The sequence below is a fragment of the Bombus fervidus genome, chromosome 19, assembly GCF_041682495.2.
Source record: "Bombus fervidus isolate BK054 chromosome 19, iyBomFerv1, whole genome shotgun sequence".
NCBI lineage: Eukaryota > Metazoa > Arthropoda > Insecta > Hymenoptera > Apidae > Bombus > Bombus fervidus.
In genome coordinates, this window is record NC_091535.2 from 2,574,359 (window position 1) to 2,595,419 (window position 21,061).

Genomic DNA, 21,061 nt, shown 5'->3' on the forward strand with positions numbered 1-21,061 from the left:
TAATTCGATAAAATAATATAAAACGGAAAATGTTGTGCGTCCATTATTTCCTTATAAAATGAAAGAAGCTTTTCAGACGACGTAATATTTGAAGAGTAGTAAGACCAAAAGTATTTTCTTTTTTAAAAGAGATTATATTATATTTAGATTGTAGGAGATTTCGTTTTGAATTTTCAAGTCTTTATAAGAATATATACTAAAGTATTTTAATATATTTGTTGAGGTGACATATACGTTACACAACGTCATTATGTAATAATAACATCGTGCTACTGACACATCCAGTGTATTTTTAGTTCTCGTGTGTTTCAAAAAATCCCATTAAGCAATTAAACAAAACAGTGGAGAAGAATCGTTAGAATAATCATCGCTGTTCAAAGTAAAGGCATTTCTCGTGAAAAAAATGTGCAGTTCCAGAGGAGAGATAGGTAAATACAGATGTATTTTATTAGCATCGAACGTATTAATATTTAGGATAATTTTTACAAAATTAGAGATCCTTTTCCATCAAACTCTTCGTTTGCTCTGTTGTATTAGGTTATCCGGAAAGTGTCTTTTTCTCGCAAACTTGTTTTGTACAACAGTGCACCTTCGTACAAACGTGAAACCAAGTCTGTGAAATATCGCGGTGTTTATCTCAACAGAACAAAATGAATCGTACGTAATTCGATAAAAGGATATAAAACAAAAAACGTTGTGCTTCTATTATTTTCTCATAAAATGAAAGAAACTGTCCGGATAACCTAACATTTCACATTGCATTAAATATTCGCGATCAAATAAATTGCTCTAATAAAGAAAAATACTGATACCGTTATAAAAATCAAATTAAATGTTGTAGGATAAAAAAAAGAAATAAATATGAGAGGAATATGAAAGCAAAAGGATCTGAAGTGAAATTGCGTTCATTGGGTCATCAAGCTACGATGCTTCAAGGATCAAACGAACAAGAAAGCTTTCAACCCTGTAAGAAGTCTGCGGTTGTAACGTAATCGTGGTTTATTAATTTCATTTCGTGGCCGAAGTTTTCGCGAGCAAACCACCCTTGGAAGGAGAAAGGAACGGGATCCGGCTCCACGGAGCCACGAATCACGTATGGAGACATTAATTTCTTACTTGAAAACTTGAGACATGAATTAATAGTGGGACGGTGTTCTTCCTCCCCGCTAGGCGTGCCGGCGACAGAATTCCCTGTTATTACAGCGAACATTCTACAAAATAATTTTTTCCCCTCTCTCCTAGCCCGCCGCTGGATAAGATTAATGAGACCGCGGGCAAGAACTTCAATAGCGACTCGTTTCGCAAATTAATCTTGGACATTTCTTTAAAACGTATTAATAACGCGTTGTACTCCGGCGAGCCGAGCTTTTTCCTCTAACGAACGCTATAAATTACGATCGCGTGGCTTTTTCCAGCCAATCTTGTCTAGTATCTTGGATATCGAATTCCACGGAATAGACATGTGGTCTGATGTGGATTATCGCAGACGGTGAAGTGACGTTGAAAAGTTTCTCCATTTCATTCCTGACATTTAAATCTGTTCATTGATAAATGTAGAAATTCCTATTCAAATGAAATCTTTGCATTCGAGTGTCTTTTTCTGTTTATCACTCAGTGCTGGTCTTTGATAGTCTACAAGTGGTTCAGGAAAAAGGTACAGCATCGGATTTGCAACTATTATCACAATAAGTTTCTTTACACTTTGACTACCATGTTTCTCCTGTAGCGCCACGGTGGTCATTGGTGACTGGAGCGTTTCAACTTCTTACAATTGTAAAAATTGAATGAAAATTGACACTTGGGGCATTTTGAATATAATTAATAAATAGAAGATGCTTTGAAATAAAAAGTGCCCCATTGAACAATTAAACGTTTTTATTAGAACATCAATAAAAAAAAATAAAATGAGGACAAATCTTGCATCTAATGGTGCACTGTGTTTGTATACATATCTTTGATGGGTAATCTACGAATATTATTATAAACACACCTTAGAAAATAATCGTGAATGCTGCTTTATAATCATATAATTGAGGTTAGAAGTGTGAACTTACCTTACTGTTATATATAGAATGAGCAAATACTGTTTACTAATATCTTCTACACGTTTCAACAACATATTCTGCACGTTTTGCTTACGACGAAACAACGAATGCGAAAGGTTTGTTGAAATAAACGAAGCCTTGTTATAATATGTCACTATCAGCTGTTACCAAAGCGCCACGGTGGTCACCCGTGGCCACCAATAAGATAAACGGTCCATTGGGGAAGAATGTTGTCTTGCATCATCAATTTATTATTATTTTCCCATTATATGCTTTGAATAATAAAAATACTCCCTCAGCGAAACATGTGATTTCGGCGTGGCAGTCAAAATGTTATCCAACATTCCTATTCCAAACGATTGAGAAGCTTCCACAAAACGAAATATGGATCGAGTAACTCGCATCGGGAGATTTAGTTCTAATTATTTAACATTAACTACGTTGGAATTAATAATTATAATCGTTTTAAAAATAAACTGTGTCCACAAGATAAACAAAAAGTTGGTAATAACTAACTTTCTTAACTAGAAAAAAAGCTTGATATATATCTATGTATATATTTGAAAGCTTCTCAATTACAAATACTCGACATGTATCTAATTTATCATAAGCCAAGTACCTCTTCAAATACTGATATGTAAAAAAAAAAAAAACAAACCATTTGCGAAGCACTAAACGAACGAATCACATAAGCCACCCTAACCTCTTCGGATATGCGCGCTTCTAAGCAGAAAGTCATCAAGGTCGAAGGAGCGCTAGGCAGAATCCCGAAGAAGTTTAACAGATAGGAGGAGAGTATTCGAATGCATCGAAGAAAACATTGAAGTGCAACTAATTCGTGCTATTACCGGCTGGCAGTAGTACGGTTAACGTAATTACAAGGTATGCCTGTACGAGGTTGGAGAACCACGCAGAACTCCTCTGTATCTTCCTCTCCCTCTCTCTGCCCCTCTCAATTCTCTGTCTTTCCCGTTTTGAAGACAGAAGAATGATGATGCTACGTGCCTGTTGCTCGGCGTGGAATCGTGGACGCGTGGTTGTTGGCCGGCAGAGAACCCACGGGAACCGGTAATGGGAGGAGCCACGGAGCCTTCAAACGGCGGATCTTAGCCGGTGCACTTGACTAATCGAACGTCAAACGCTAATAAGCAACCACCGATTGCCGGGGCAATTTCATTCGCCGAGGCGAAAGCGGCTCTGCCACGGCTGCCCTTTCGGACTCGCTTCTCTTCGCCTCTTTTTCTTCCTCCTTTTCCTACCGATCCACCGGTAACCTGGCCACGCCGCTGTCTTTCAACTTCTTTCGTCTCCTTGGAAACTTCGACTTTCGCGTTTCATATCCCCCACTTTCTGCTTTCTTCTGAATTCCATAACATTTTAATGCTCGTGGTTGAGGTTAGAATTTTCTAAGACTAGTCTGAGCTAAGGCTGGTAGCGTGAAATCGGTAATTTACTGTGTCGGTAACGTAGAATTGGAAATCGTACTGCGATCCCTGTTACGAACATGATTCAATGTTACCAGGCTAGGAGTTACAGTGTAGAGGTTTAAAATGCAAAAGATAAATTGGAACATTTGTCCTGGAGACAAGTTAAATATTGAATCTGGTTAAAGAATGATTCAAAAGTTCCAGACAAGCATAAAATTCAAAGGTTGAAGAAAAAAGTGTAACTCGATATCTCGGCTACGTATTACGAATTTCTTCGGAAAAATTTGAAAGTTCAATACAGCTACACAGAATTCAGAAGTTCAAGGAGAAGATGTAACTCAAAGTCTGAACTACGTCCTGCGAATTTCTTAAGAATAATTCGTAAATTTCATAGCAGACAGAATTTAATGGTTGGAGAAAAAAATGTAATTGAAAATCTGGAGTGTATTTTACGAATTTCTGGAACGAACCAACTGCTTGTATGTAATGTTTAACTCTTTGAACGCTGCGTTGTCCGACGTTAAGCGTACGCCGTGTACTGCCCACTCTTTACGAAGAAACACACCGTGGGCTGCGTATTTTTTACAAAAGAACGCAAGTTGAGCAGACCGAATTTTCATTGCAAAATATATCGATTGTAACTAAAATGAATTATATAGTGACCTTAGAAGCCTTAATAACCATTTACTTCATTAAGCAATAATAACATGAACAATATCAAAGTTTGAAATTATATCTTTTAAATTGAAAACTTAATAATTCCCTATTGTATGGTAAATCTCAAAGCAGAGTTCCATACATAAGCCAATGTTACATTTTCTGCGTTGGTAACGCGAGTCAGTTCTGCGATTATGTTTAGTGCAAACAGCGCATCTTCGTCGTGGAGAATGTTTATTATTTTCTTTAGTTACGCAGGATGCAGGGAAATGCCTCTCAGTTAACCTAAATGAAAGGTCGTCCGAATGAACTCTTCCTCCTTTAGCCTCCACTTCGCGTGATGGGTATTTCTGCAAAATATTTTTTATGAGAAGCAGATGAAAATTTTCAAATGTTCCAGTTTTATTATTAGCGCGTTTGTAAAGAATATGTGCTTTATATATAGCGAGGTGTAAGTGGTGGAAAAAATATTTTTTATACCATTTTGTACTTTTTCGAACGCAGCGAAGTGAACTCAAAATCATATCGATTTTATCAACTGCGTCCACCAAGACATTGTAGTCCGCTACACACTTTGTGTTGAAAATGACAACGTGAGTCCGTGCTCGCCCTCCATATGCGGATGTGCTAGTTACAAAAACACAGTAACTAGAAGATTATTCTAGATACAATCGATAGACTCAATCGATAGTCTTCTCGATAGTCTAAGATGTTCTTTTGTTTCGTGTTTTTCCCCTAGTCCATCTAAGTGTGTGCAATAAAGGTTTGTCGGCTCAGAATGGTGCGATAGATTTATCCGTAAAATATAGTAATAACTGTTGTGATCCTACCTTTGAATATAGAAATAATAAGACTTTGCTTTTCGCTTTGGTTTGCCAGTTTGATAATTAATTTTTTTCGTTTCAACGAAATCATCAGAATGTCAGGTGGACGACATCCATACGTCTTTTTTACCACGCCACTTTTAACCTAAATTGATTGGTTATGTGTACGTACCTCAAAATTTTCTGCCAAAAGAATAAATGAAAATTTGAAAATGTTTCTTTTCAGTTGTCTTCCGTTTGTTTAATGGAACAATCTACAAGCATCGTTTTACTTGAAGAAAAGCTTGTAAAGCTGGTGGAGGAGCGAAAACAGGGCTGGAAACCTCCGTGGCAACGAAGATAAGGATCGCAAGGTAATTTAGCTGGCGTTCCGAGGCGCGATGGCCGCTCGCGGAAAAGAAATCGGTCCTTTCCGCAACAGCAGCGGGTTTCTGGGCGAAATAACAAAGCGAGGAACGCCGGTGCACGCATGTTCAGCGGCGTGTTAGCAGATAAGAACGCGGTCTCGCGTTCCATTAAATGGATTTAGACGGAAATTAGGTTTGTTAACGCGCATCCCCGAGTGGAACGGCCGCTGTTCATACATGAAGGATACAATTAGCGCACTAATTAGAGTGCAGTAGGCAGCGACGCGTTCTGCTTGCCTATTTTACGCGATCTCGGCCGTTCGCGCCTCACCTTCTGAACGAACGAACCATTCGTTCCTATCTGATGGAGTGTTCACGCTGAGAATCGGGTTCTTACCAGGGAAAATATTTTCTTTCGTCTACTTTTTTACTCTGCCGAAAAAGTGATTGACCTGTGTTTGAAGTTTTCTATTATAAATTAAATGAATTAAATAACATGGGGATAAGTTATATCCAATGCTTCCATATCTTTGATAATCAAATAATATTGCAATGGCAATAGAAGATTTTATAAAATGGAGCAGAATCTTATTAGAAAATTTATAGTAATATAAATATTCATTTTTAATATTTATTAAAAACATAATAATAATAGTAATATAATTTCACTATAACTTTTAGAATTAATATAATAAAATTATCTATTAAATTAATTTAAATTTAATAATATAATTCATTAAAAATAATTAAACTAAAATACTAATATATATTATAAACAAAAATTTTAAATAACAATAACAATAATAAGAATAATATTTTAATCAATTATTAACAATATGTGAATATTAAATACTTTAATTTCTAACTTATATACACCCTAATAATATAATATAGTAAATTAATACCATATAAATATATAAATAATATATATATACAAAATTTATATTAATATAAATATTCATTTTTAATGTTTATAAAATAATAATAATAACTATTAATAATATAATTTCACTACAACTTTTAAAATTAATATAATAAAATTATCTATTAAATTAATCCAAATTCAAAAATTTAATTTTTTTAAACAATTAAACTAAAATACTACTATATATATTAGAAACAAACATTTTAAATAACAATAACAATGATAAGAATAATATTTTAATAAATTATTAACAATATTTGAATATTAAATATTTTAATTTTTAACTTATATATACCTTAGAAATATAATATAATAAAGTAATATCATACAAATACGTAAATAATATATATATATATACAAAATTTATATTAATATAAATATTCATTTCTAATATTTATAAAAATAGTAATAATAATAATAATATTATTTCACTATAACTTTTAGAATTAATAGAATAAAATTATCCATTAAATTAATTCAAATTCAATAATTTAATTTTTTTAAATAATTGAACTAAAATACTACTATATATATTAGAAACAAACATTTTAAATAATAATAACAATGATAAGAATAACATTTTAATAAATTATTAACAATATTTGAATGTTAAATATTTTTATTTCTAACTTATATACACCTTAAAAATATAATATAATAAACTAATATCATACAAATACGTAAATAATATATATATACAAAATTTATATTAATACAAATAATCATTTTTAATATTTATAAAAATAATAATGATAATAATATAATTTCACTATAACTTTTAGAATTAATAGAATAAAATTATCCATTAAATTAATTCAAATTCAATAATTTAATTTTTTTAAATAATTGAACTAAAATACTACTATATATATTAGAAACAAACATTTTAAATAATAATAACAATGATAAGAATAACATTTTAATAAATTATTAACAATATTTGAATGTTAAATATTTTTATTTCTAACTTATATACACCTTAAAAATATAATATAATAAACTAATATCATACAAATACGTAAATAATATATATATACAAAATTTATATTAATACAAATAATCATTTTTAATATTTATAAAAATAATAATGATAATAATATAATTTCACTATAACTTTTAGAATTAATAGAATAAAATTATCCATTAAATTAATTCAAATTCAATAATTTAAATTTTTAAAAATAATTAAATTAAAATACCAATATATACATTATAAATAAAAAATTTAAATAACAACAACAATAATAATAATAATATTTTAATAAATTATTAGCAATATTTGAATATTAAATATTTTTATTTTTAACTTATATATATCTTAAAAATATAATATAATAAACTAATATCATACAAATACGTAAATAATATATATATACAAAATTTATATTAATACAAATAATCATTTTTAATATTTATAAAAATAATAATGATAATAATATAATTTCACTATAACTTTTAGAATTAGTAGAATAAAATTATCCATTAAATTAATTCAAATTCAATAATTTAATTTTTTAAAAATAATTAAATTAAAATACCAATATATACATTATAAATAAAAAATTTAAATAACAACAACAATAATAATAATAATATTTTAATAAATTATTAACAATATTTGAATATTAAATATTTTTATTTTTAACTTATATATATCTTAAAAATATAATATAATAAACTAATATCATACAAATATGTAAATAATATATATATATATGTACAAAATTTATATTAATATAAATATTCATTTTTAATATTTATAAAAATACTAATAATAATAATATTATTTCACTATAACTTTAGAATTAATATAATAAAATTATCTATTAAATTAATTCAAACTCAATAATTTAATTTTTTAAAAATAATTAAATTAATATACCAATATATATTATAAACAAAAACTTTAAATAACAACAATAATAAGAATAGTATTTTAATAAATTATTAACAATATTTGAATATTAAATATTTTAATTTCTAACTTATATATACCTTAGAAATATAATATAATAAACTAATATCATACAAATATGTAAATAATATATATATATATATGTACAACATTTATATTAATATAAATATTCATTTTTAATATTTATAAAAATACTAATAATAATAATATTATTTCACTATAACTTTAGAATTAATATAATAAAATTATCTATTAAATTAATTCAAACTCAATAATTTAATTTTTTAAAAATAATTAAATTAATATACCAATATATATTATAAACAAAAACTTTAAATAACAACAATAATAAGAATAGTATTTTAATAAATTATTAACAATATTTGAATATTAAATATTTTAATTTTTAACTTATATATACCTTAGAAATATAATATAATAAACTAATATCATACAAATATGTAAATAATATATATATATATATATGTACAACATTTATATTAATATAAATATTCATTTTTAATATTTATAAAAATACTAATAATAATAATATTATTTCACTATAACTTTAGAATTAATATAATAAAATTATCTATTAAATTAATTCAAACTCAATAATTTAATTTTTTAAAAATAATTAAATTAATATACCAATATATATTATAAACAAAAACTTTAAATAACAACAATAATAATAGTATTTTAATAAATTATTAATAATATTTAAATATTAAATATTTTAATTTCTAACTTATATACACCCTAAAAATATAATATAATAAACTAATATCATATAAGTACATAAATAATATATATATATAATATATGCAAAATTTATATTAATACAAATACTCATGTTTAATATTTATAAAAATAATGATAATAATATAATTTCACTACGACTTTTAAAATTAATAGAATAAAATTATCCATTAAATTAATTCAAATTCAATAATTTAATTTTTTAAAAATAATTATATTAAAATATCAATATATATATATATTATAAATAAACAATTTTAATATATACCGTTATTTGGACAGAGAATATTCTTCGCATGGAATGCGTGGTCGTTCATTTTCCCTTCTTCGGGTCATTATAAAAGTTTCATGAAAAAATACATTGATAAATAATTACGTAAATGAATAGTTGAAGAAATCAGAAGAAACTAGACCTGACATGAATTTGTTACTTCTCTTACGGTCAAAAGATTCTTCAAATTGACCCATTACAATTTAAATACACAGAATAAACCTGCAACTTCGATCTTCTTCCCGACAGGAGACGATTTTCTTAATCTCCTTAATCAAGAACAAAATTACCATGAAACAAGGTAATCGTTTTTTTAATTTTCCGTATAAAAATACTAAGCGTCCATTAGACGTGAGAATTAATTATTTACATCGTATATTTCGAATAAAAATTTCACCGAGTCCCTCCGTTCAGTCGTTAAATATTCCATAAACGAGTTCTCAAACGAATTCAATCGGAGAACCTTCGAAACGTACGCTCAACTTTCTTCCGAACTCTCGCGCATCTCTAATTACAAATTCGAATCGTTAGAATCTGAAACCAGGTCTCGCAAGATGCTCTCCGACTAAATCAAAAAGCCTGTCTTTCACATCGGAAAGCGAGTGTGGAAATAAATCATACGGCAAGGCGACTCGAATACTTCGATTCGCATAAAATCAATAACCAGCGGTCATTATCCGCGTTCACAACGTTCACTTATCCCCACCACTGGTTTCCTGCCGGCGAGCAAAATTTCCCGATCAGCCTATTAAATGTCGCCCTCTAAAGACTTCGCAATCTAAATTTCCCAATGACCAGCGAGCGCAGAAATCGCGCAGCCGCGCGAAATCGCTCGCTTCCTGGCCACGCGCAATTACGCCTGCCGTGATTTCAGCAGGAAACCCGTCTTGCAGAAAATCTGCGTGAGAAAGAAAACCGTGTCTCTGTTGGTAACACGCGTCTCGCTATTACCACCTTTCCCTTCTCTCTTTTTCCTATCTCTGTGTTTCGCGTCCCTGGTGATTATTGATAATTACGTAACGCGAAGTAGCAGCGTTTCACCTTGGAATTCCGTTACAAAAGCTCAGCAGAACAAACAACAGACAGAGGCAGAGAGACAGATAGAGAGACGGAGCTCGTGTTGAGCAGCGTGAAGAAATAAAAGTGAGAAAGAGAAAGGGATAGGAGAGAAGGATAAGAAAGGAAAGGAAAAAGAGAGAGTCGGTCGCATTTGCAAGTAGATTATCATTCCGAAAAGAGCCGAGACTTCCTTCTGCCTCGAAAACAACTGGGCAACGTCTTTGCGGCTGACGTTTGACAAATAAGAAACGGGGTCCAGCCGTATCATTACCCATCCTTCGCGGTGGATTCGTCCCTGGCCGGAGCCGAGGCATCCTCAAAAACTCTTTCGGCGATCTAATAACGTCGAGGACGCGCCGCCTCATTAGTCAAGTCCGAGCTGCTCACCCTCCGGCTCTCTCACCCTATTACAGTTGGGCCGCGTGTAACCGGTACCACGCTACAACCTGTATAACTCGTCGCACGAGCGGATACCTCTGTCTTTTACCTTCTGATCTTCTCTGATCTTGCTTCGCTGTGCCTGCTCTCTTTCCTCTTTTCCTCTTTTCCTGCTCGAAGAAAGTCCGCAAGATTTTGAATAGACCATCGTATGGAACAGGTTGCTGGCAAAATTCTGATTTGACACGGTACGGTAAAGTTTTAGAGTGGAACGGATCATTGTCCGGTTTCAGGCATCTTTTCTCAACATTTTCACGGCTACTGTGAAAGATGGAAACGTTTGCAACAAGTACTATGACATAACCCTTGCGCGTTAACACAGTGCGTATGGCGCTGTGCGCGCTCAGCGCGCTCCCAACACCCGCACTTTTTTGAACGCTGCAGGAACACGTTTGGTTAGCAATGGGATGCATATGTGCAGATTTTTAATTCGCATTTGGTTATTATATTTTTTATTCGGTATTCTTCTATGTCTGATCGCATCGCTTAATCCAAGAACGTTGCTGCTATCACTGAATTCATTTTCGTCGCAGGCGTTGTTCGCTGCATCGGGTAAATCGTCGAACAACGATTCACTTTGGCTTTCGTGTTCTTTACATCTGTGTGTCGTTTTGCTACTTTTGTAGAATTAGGGTCTATTTCATAGAGTAATTTTTGTTAGAAATTATCGGTAACAGATTGAGCATGGAAATGGTTTTTAGAAAGCTGTTTCCTTAGAAATTAAAACGCGGACTTTGAAATAACAAAATGTACAGCGATAAAACACTGTATGAGGTGCGGTAGACGATCGGCACAGATCTACCGATGTGCTGGCTACACTGACTGGTTGTTTTTCTATGCTTGGAATGTCAACATTCGGTTGTTTTGCTAATCGTTTGTCAGAAGAATGCGCGAGGCTTCATTAGCCTGGTAACGTAACAAAAACAGTTGTCTCTGGTTGCTTAAGTCGTCGATTCAGTGGAAAAAACGTGAAAACGAGATATCTCGTGACCCGGTCACATCGTTCCGCTTGTTGAAATCCAGACATCTCGTGACCCATACGCAATGTGTTAGTTTGTCTGTAACTTTGTAAATTATTTTTCAGTAAAATTGCGTATTTTAACTTTAATTAGACGAGAAGGGAGAGACGCGATCTCGAGGAAGCGCGTCAATGGGAGCCGTAAATTCCCGTTACGATTTTACAATCGGCGCCAGGAAACTGATCGATCCTGTTTCGTTTAAGATAATAGAGGTAGTTGAAACATAATATATTATATATCATATATCGTATATCGATATCGTATATCGTATATCGTATATCAAATAACGTATATCGATATCGTATATCAAATAACGTATATTGATATCGTGTATCGATATCATATATCGTATATCAAATATCGTATATCGATATCGTATATCGATATCGTATATCGTATATCGTATATCGTATATCAAATAACGTATATCGATATCGTATATCAAATAACGTATATTGATATCGTGTATCGATATCATATATCGTATATCAAATATCGTATATCGATATCGTATATCGTATATCGTATATCGTATATCGTATATTGTATATCAAATATCGTATATAACATATCGTATATCGTATATCGTATATCAAATATCGTATATCAAATATCGTATATCGTATATCGTATATCATATATCGTATATCATATATCATATATCGTATATCCTATATCATATATCGTATATCAAATATCGTATATCGTATATCATATATCGTATATCCTATATCATATATCGTATATCATAAATCATATATTATATAATTATATAATTATATATATATATAATTATTTATGTTTTAAATAAACACATAAATATGTATATATAACTATTTCCCAAGATATATAATTACATAATAATTGTATAAATTATATAATTATATATATTTTAAATAAACATAAATATGTATATATAACTATTTCCCAAGATATATTATAACATATATTATATATATATATATATATATCAAGATTACAAAATAATAATATTTTATACAAATTATTATATTTAAATATTTAATTATGCAATAATTAATTTTTTCAACTTATTATTTAAATATATATATTTAAATTTAAATTTGTAAATATATATATTAATAATTAATAATTATATATATACACATATATATATAAGAAAACTAATTTTTTCCATCTTTTTACAAATTTTTAAAAAAATTTATAAAATTCATCGATTCTTTTTAATTTTATAAAATTCTATATGCTGGCACAGGGGAAAACTCTCGCTCCAACACCGTGAAAATCCTGCGAAACATTGGAAAACCCATTGTTTCGTCACTTTTTACCTGATGGAGCAATAACCATAAGGTGTTTTATACGAATTAGTTTTCGACGGTCAAGTCGAACTGCTTAGTTTTACAACGGTTTCTTATGTCTACTACGACCCAACTAATTGTATTGACATAGTAAGTAAGCTGCCTGTATCTAGGGATGGATTTTGAGCTACGTAAACAGTCAACGGACGTAACAATATCCTTTACCGTATTATATTTCTTCGGGAAAACTACAAAAGATAAGTTTTTATTACTAACTAACGAGCAAGATCATTCTGAAGTAAAAATGTCAAAAGTCCCCTACTGTGAGGATTCGTAAATGAAATGTAAATAAAGCACCTGAACTTGAAGATCTTAGGCATTCGATAATTCCAACGGTTTTGTATCTTTCACAATCATGCAATGACAATAAAACACTTTATAAAATGCAGCAGAATCTTATATATATTATATATATTATATATTTATATATATTATATATATATATATATATTATTATGTCTGAGATGAAAGGACAACGGGGTCCCCCGTTGGAATTACTCGGAAAAATCCGAATGCTGTAGCAATTACGAAACAACTCAAAAACAGTCATTCGAAATTTGACAATGAGCTTGGGCTCGAGGCGACGACCGGTCGCCGAACGTAGCCACGGTCACGGGACGAACGTTCCACCTAACAGAGACGTGGAATTGCATAGCTCGCCTTTAAGGAATCGGCCGTACCGATACTTGACAATGAACATTCTAACGGCCCAGTAGCTCGCCACACACAAATGGTCGCCATGATGATACATCATTAACAGTATGTTCAGGTAGTCTAAGGTGCCGCTGTAAACCTTAGGATTTAGTTAACTAATGTCCTTCAGATTGGCAAGCGGCCTTTGTTCTATCAGCCCGTATACCTGTCGCCTGTTATGGGAAGTTTTCCCTCGACGAATCCGATGACCTCGTGCCCGTAGGCACGCCCTATCATAGTTTGACTCGGCAGCGTCGTCGTGACGAAAAGTCATACCCTTGCTTGCAGTCTCATTAGCCAGAGACCTTTAATTTTTTAAAAATAATTGAATTGAAATACTAATATACACACACATATATATATATATTTTAAATAAAAAATTTGAAATATCAATAATAATAATAATAGTATTTTAATAAATTATTAATAATATTTAAATATTAAATATTTTAATTTTTAACTTATATACACACTCAAAATATAATATAATAAACTAATAATAACTTGGTAATAAATATAATAATAAATATTATCAGTAATAAATATAATAAATATTAATAATAAATTAATAATAAATAATATAATAAATTAATAATATAATTTTTTTAAAAATAATTAAATTGAAATACTAATATATACATATATATTACAAATAAAAAATTTTAAATAACAATAATAATAATAATAGTATTTTAATAAATTATTAATAATATTTAGATATTAAATATTTTAATTTTTAACTTATATACACACTCAAAATATAATATAATAAATTAATACCGTATAAATGCATAAATAATATATATAAATACAAAATTTATATTAATATAAATATTCATTTTTAATATGTATGAAAATAATAATAACTATTAATAATATAATTTTACTATAACTTTTAAAATTAATAGAATAAAATTATCTATTAAATTAATTCAAACTCAATAATATAATTTTTTAAAAATAACTAAATTGAAATACTAATATATACATATATATTACAAATAAAAAATTTTAAATAACAATAATAATAATAATAGTATTTTAATAAATTATTAATAATATTTAGATATTAAATATTTTAATTTTTAACTTATATACACACTCAAAATATAATATAATAAATTAATACCGTATAAATGCATAAATAATATATATAAATACAAAATTTATATTAATATAAATATTCATTTTTAATATGTATGAAAATAATAATAACTATTAATAATATAATTTTACTATAACTTTTAAAATTAATAGAATAAAATTGTCTATTAAATTAATTCAAACTCAATAATATAATTTTTTAAAAATAACTAAATTGAAATACTAATATATACATATAAATATATTACAAATAAACAATTTTAAATAACAACAACAATAATAATAGTATTTTAAATAATTATTAATAATATTTAAATATTAAATATTTTAATTTCTAACTTATATACACACTCAAAATATAATATAATAAATTAATACCGTATAAATGCATAAATAATATATATAAATACAAAATTTATATTAATATAAATATTCATTTTTAATATGTATGAAAATAATAATAATAACTATTAATAATATAATTTTACTATAACTTTTAAAATTAATACAATAAAATTATCTATTAAATTGATTCAAGCTCAATAATATAATTTTTTAAAAATAACTAAATTGAAATACTAATATATACATATAAATATATTACAAATAAACAATTTTAAATAACAACAACAATAATAATAGTATTTTAATAAATTATTAATAATATTTAAATATTAAATATTTTAATTTCTAACTTATATACACCCTAAGAATATAATATAATAAATTAATACCATATAAATGCATAAATAATATACATAAACACAAAATTTATATTAATATAAATATTCATTTTTTATATTTATAAAAATAATAATAACTATTAATAATATAATTTTACTATAACTTTTAAAATTAATAGAATAAAATTATCTATTAAATTAATTCAAACTCAATAATATAATTTTTTAAAAATAACTAAATTGAAATACTAATATATACATATAAATATATTACAAATAAACAATTTTAAATAACAACAATAATAATAGTATTTTAATAAATTATTAATAACATTTAAATATTAAATATTTTAATTTCTAACTTATATACACCCTAAGAATATAATATAATAAATTAATACCATATAAATACATAAATAATATATACATATACATAATAATTATTATAATATTCCCTTAATTAAATACAAAATTATTTCATAATAATAATAATAATGTTCATGAAAGAGAAGAGCGCGGTTGTCAGGCGAAAAACCGCGGACAGAGCAGAGGGTGAGAAATACAGGGGAGAAAGGGAATGCAACGACGCGTAATCCGTAATCATAATTCAAGCCAGCCTCCGTGCTACCAGTTCCGTTGTAACCGATGACTGCTCGCTGGTCCGTCACGTTTCCCCGTCCATCTCCTGAAATCACGGCTCTCGCCGGAATTTTATGTAAAATCCGATGCGGCTGTTAGTTTATGCGGGCAGCATACATTGGCGGCGGTCCCACGGACGTGCCCTACGTACCAAACCCAGCTCTTTTCCTTCCTTTTTTCCCCTTTCTTCCCCTTTGCCACCCCATTCGCCACCTCCTGCTCACCTTCGCCAACCCTATCGTCGATTTGGGGCGTCCTCGATATTTCGCCACCAATTGCATCCAGATTTAACCATATTTTGCAAAGAATCCAACGTTCTTTAGTTAACATACAAGAGATTTATATTTATTTCATGGATAATATTTTGTTTCACTGAGAATAAAATGTTATTTGTTTCTAAAAGAGTAGGAATAATTGAAAAATTGATCAATTTATTAGAAACGTAAGGAAAAACTAGTGGAAATCATAATTAAGAATATTACATGTTTTTCACAAATATTGCATTTTCTCAAATTTTTTAAACACCGGTTTTGTTCCATGAAAACCCATTGGAAATATGATACTGTATATGTTCAATCTTTAGAAATCTTGCAAAGGAAGAAATTGAATCCCTAGAAATCCAAAGATTTGAAGCAGAATTCATTGGAGATATAAGAAAAGAAAGCCCTTGGAAATGGAAGAATTTCAAGAAATTTCACCGAAAATGTAAGAAAATAAATTTTTAGAAATCCGCTAATATCAGAACAATTTTGTATATCATTTGTTTTCACAAATAAAAAATACAATCAACTCCTCTCACACAAAGAAATCCTCTCTATGTTGGCAGCAGTCGTTGGCCGACTTCTCGTAGTTACACAGTGACGAAATGATCGTATCATGGAAGAGGTTAAATTTCCATGAAATGCAGACGTCGTAAAGTAGAAATTACGCAATCGGTTGCGAATCGGTCGCGTCACGTAGCTGCCGTATTGCAGAAGCAACGGCCGTGCTTTTTAATTGTAAACCGCTTCGAGGTGGTATTCTCCGGCGAATAGAGGGTGGACAGAAGCGAAACCTCGTGGAAAAAAAGAGGGCAAGGAATACGGAAACGGGACGAACGGGATAGATGGGGGAAAAGGAACAAAGGGATGAGGGGGAGAACGTCCCATTCGCCACGATCTCACCGGCCGGACAGACCGACGGATAGATGGATGTGAATGCAATTGTTTAATTGGGGAAACGCTACGTGGCACGTATAGACGAAACTGTTCGAGCAGAAGCCCATCCATCACCTCGAAGTCGCCGCCGCGAGCGTCGATGCCCATTCTACGTGGCGTCTTCCGAGCCTCTGTCTCTCCCGGGACGGAGATCCGAGAGACTAGTTCGAATTGGGTATCAGAGATTGGTTACTTTGCAGAAGCTATACAAGATCGTTGATGGAAGTTTTACAATTGATAGTGAGAAGTTTAGAGATACTGTTGGATTGGCAACTAAGTGATTGCGGATTTTGTCACTAGGTGTTACTGACAAATCCGCTATCACCTAGTTGCCAACCTAATATATCGTTCACACGAATAATTCTCGTTTCGTATTATATTTATTATTTGGCATTGGAAAATGGTGAATAAATTTCAAGCTGTAACGAGGATGATGAGTGGAATTTTGTTTTTGAATTGCAGAAATATTTCCTGGGATTTCATATAATATTTAGTGCCATTGTGTTTTATGTCCGTTTCTATATATTATGTTCAATCTGTTGGGTTGGCAATTAAGTGATTGCGGATTTTGTCAATGCCACCTGATGGCAAAATCTGCAATCACTTAGTTACCAACCCAATAAATATTTGAATAAGATAATTGCATTATTAGTATTTTAACTGATAAATTATACTACAAAAATAAGTGTCTTGGCCGTAGTTGTAAAGAAGTCAAGGTTTGCATTCATCGACTGGGAGAAAATTAGTCAACTGGTTAATCGCAATCCCAATCTCTTAAGCGTGTTATTATTATTATGTACTTGTTGTGGAACCGATTTTCTAGTTAACGGATTGACAAACATGATGCAGATGTAGAAAATACATTAGCTTGACGCTAATTCGGTATCGTATATAATATTAGGTTGGCAACTAAGTGATTGCTGATTTTATCATTGGGTGCTATTTACAAAATCCGCAATCATTTAGTTGCCAACCAAATATATTCTTGCTGTTTATGTATATGTCCCTATATATTTGAATATGATTTCAGTGAAGGATGTTATCTGTATAATAAGTAATCGTTATTACGTGTAGAAAATGGGAATTTTCGACCATAATTTATTGCAAGATTTAGAACCAGACGTGCAATTTTAAATAAACCATATCGCGCAAAAGCGACATATTTCTTGACATAACCTTGCTAATGTATCTGAACAGTTCAGATATCCCATATATTTTAATGTAACATAAAATATGGCACAGCTGAAATATTTTCCATATAAATGATTTTCATGCGATGCAGAGAGTATTTTGAATAGACAAAAATCGAATGAAGAGGACGCTGGAGAAAAAAAAAAAAAAGAAAAAATTGAGAGAGAGAGCAAGAAGGATCGGCTTGACGTTTGACGTTGGCCGCCGGCCACTGACAGTGCTCCTCTCCCTTTCCAATCGTCTGACAGGGCGCCGTTAAAAATGATGCGCCGTCAGTGGCTCGGCTAAAACACAAAATAGTTTTTCACTCTCGGAAAAACACGGTTTTTTGTCCACGTCGACGGCCCTGAATCTGCCTCTTCCTTTCTTTTTCATCGTTATTCTTGAATCATAGGGAAATTTAGAAAGAAAAAATAGAAAGAAACAAATAAATTTATACAAAATTCAATGAAATATCATTGGGAATAAAATAATGACGTTTTTGTCATATGAAATATCTTTTTTATTAATTTAAACAGCTTTCAAATTGACTCGAAGTCTCGAGGGAAAGAAAGCAGGCAAACAGGGTCGTTTCTCTGTTAAAGTTTGTCTCGCTCGCGATTCCATGAATGGCACTGGAGACCGTGGAACCCTTCCGGACAGACATTTAACTCGCTCTCGTTAAATACACAAAATTAATGCGGCGCCTGGACACGGCTTGCCTCGGAAGAAAAGAGATCCCAGTAGCACGCACTGCGCGCGAGCTTTTACAAAGATAGGGTGAATGAATCTTTTTCTTCTAATAAAGATTCTTCTAATAAAATTTCTCATTACAAATATTATCTACAGTTCCTCTAATTTTACAAAAATCAATTTGATATTTTATAATTATTTCTAGCAAGTAAAGAAAGGTAGAGCAAAACTCTTGTGACTAAATAATTTGATTGTTAATTCTCCTTGAAACATAGTCGTAGCAATGTTAAAACTGTGACCACGACAATGAGACCAAAATTACTCTCCAAAATCTGTTTATTACTAATTTCGACCTGCGATAATTCTTGTAATAAAAACTTCCTTTTTTGACATAAATTTTTGTAATTTTACAGAAATCAACAACATAAAATATTTTATATCCATCCTTGTGTGAGAGAAGAAAATTAAAGAAACTCATAGGACTAAATAATTTGTATTTTGTAATTGCAGGACAGTGATAGCAAAGGGTGAAGAATGGAAACAGCCACGGGCCGTGGACAGAGGGATGAGGATAGTGGGAAGGGTAGGTGCGGTATTTCTTGTCCAGTCCAGACTGCTTGCTCCCTGGTCAAACAGTGTGTCGCCTTGGGTATTTATCGGGTAAGTTCTCACCTCAGGCTCATTTGTCTTTTCGCCGCGGGGAGTTGTCCAAGAGGGGTTAAACCTAGAGGTGAAAGTTCTGTGGCAGCAAAGAGAACACAGGTTATTTCTCTGCGTATATCTGCTATTGAAATTCTTTGCTTACCGCCCTCTTCAACAATCTATATCTCTGATTCATATTCATCTTTACAGAAATGGTATCGAAACAAGACAATTTAGAAGAGTGAGAGAATGTACAAATACTTTAATTAAACATACATACACGTTGACATGCATATAAAATGGACACGAGAAACCACAGGAAACGAAGATAGAGGTTAGACGAAGCTGGAATTAATCTCGATCACTCGTTTGCCTCGTGGTTACGAACAGTCGTTTATTGTTCAAATTCCTTATATTTCACAATACAAAGATATTATTTCTTGAAGTAGAAAAATAATTTTTCACACCAACAAGATTAATCATTACAAAATATTAAAAATAACGAAATATCAAATTGCAACGAGATATTTGACATTAACACTAGAACTACCACACTAGTCAAATTGTTTACAATTTTATTTTAAAATTCCTACTTCGTGTTATAATGTAATATAGTGATTTCGTCCATCCTTAATTATTCAAACGAGTTCTTAACATTGAATGTTTTGTATACTTTATACTTGTACATTTTAATCTCCTATAATTGTATAAACATCTACAGAATATTTATTAACACTAGAACTACCACACTAGTCAAATTGATGTTTTACAATTTTACTTTAAAATTCCCACTTCATGTTATATTTTTTTCGCAATGATGTAACGACATTCCCAAAACTAAAAGAATAATATAATGAATTTTATGTTGTCTTTTATGTGTTCAAACTGAAAATAATTTTGTGTCGAGGTTACTTATACCGATACTAGTCAAAATGACTGGTAGTTGTCAAAGTGTAAAAAGGTCCTGCAATTTGTTTACCGAACCCCAATTAACCAGTTTCCTCGTTTTGTACAACTTGCCACACGTGTTTCAAATTTTTACTGCGTATCATTCGATATGGCGATATTAATTATCAGGAAAATTCCGGATCGCTAGATGCCAACACTAGAAATACCACACCAATCAAAATGACTGGTTCTACAATTTTACAAATGTGGCAACCCTCGTTTAATGATTATGATCCCAGATGGATCAATAATACCAAAAAACGAACT

At 30.4% G+C, this 21,061-nt stretch overlaps 1 long non-coding RNA gene across 1 annotated transcript; it reads left to right on the forward strand.

Annotated features, from left to right (window-relative positions):
* The first annotated feature begins 851 nt into the window (after positions 1–851).
* LOC139996845 (uncharacterized) lies at positions 852–20,291 on the forward strand. The gene is made up of 4 exons (XR_011802402.1): positions 852–1,093; positions 5,180–5,306; positions 19,715–19,864; positions 20,057–20,291. It is a non-coding gene; the product is annotated as an uncharacterized lncRNA (long non-coding RNA).
* Positions 20,292–21,061: the final 770 nt, after the last annotated feature.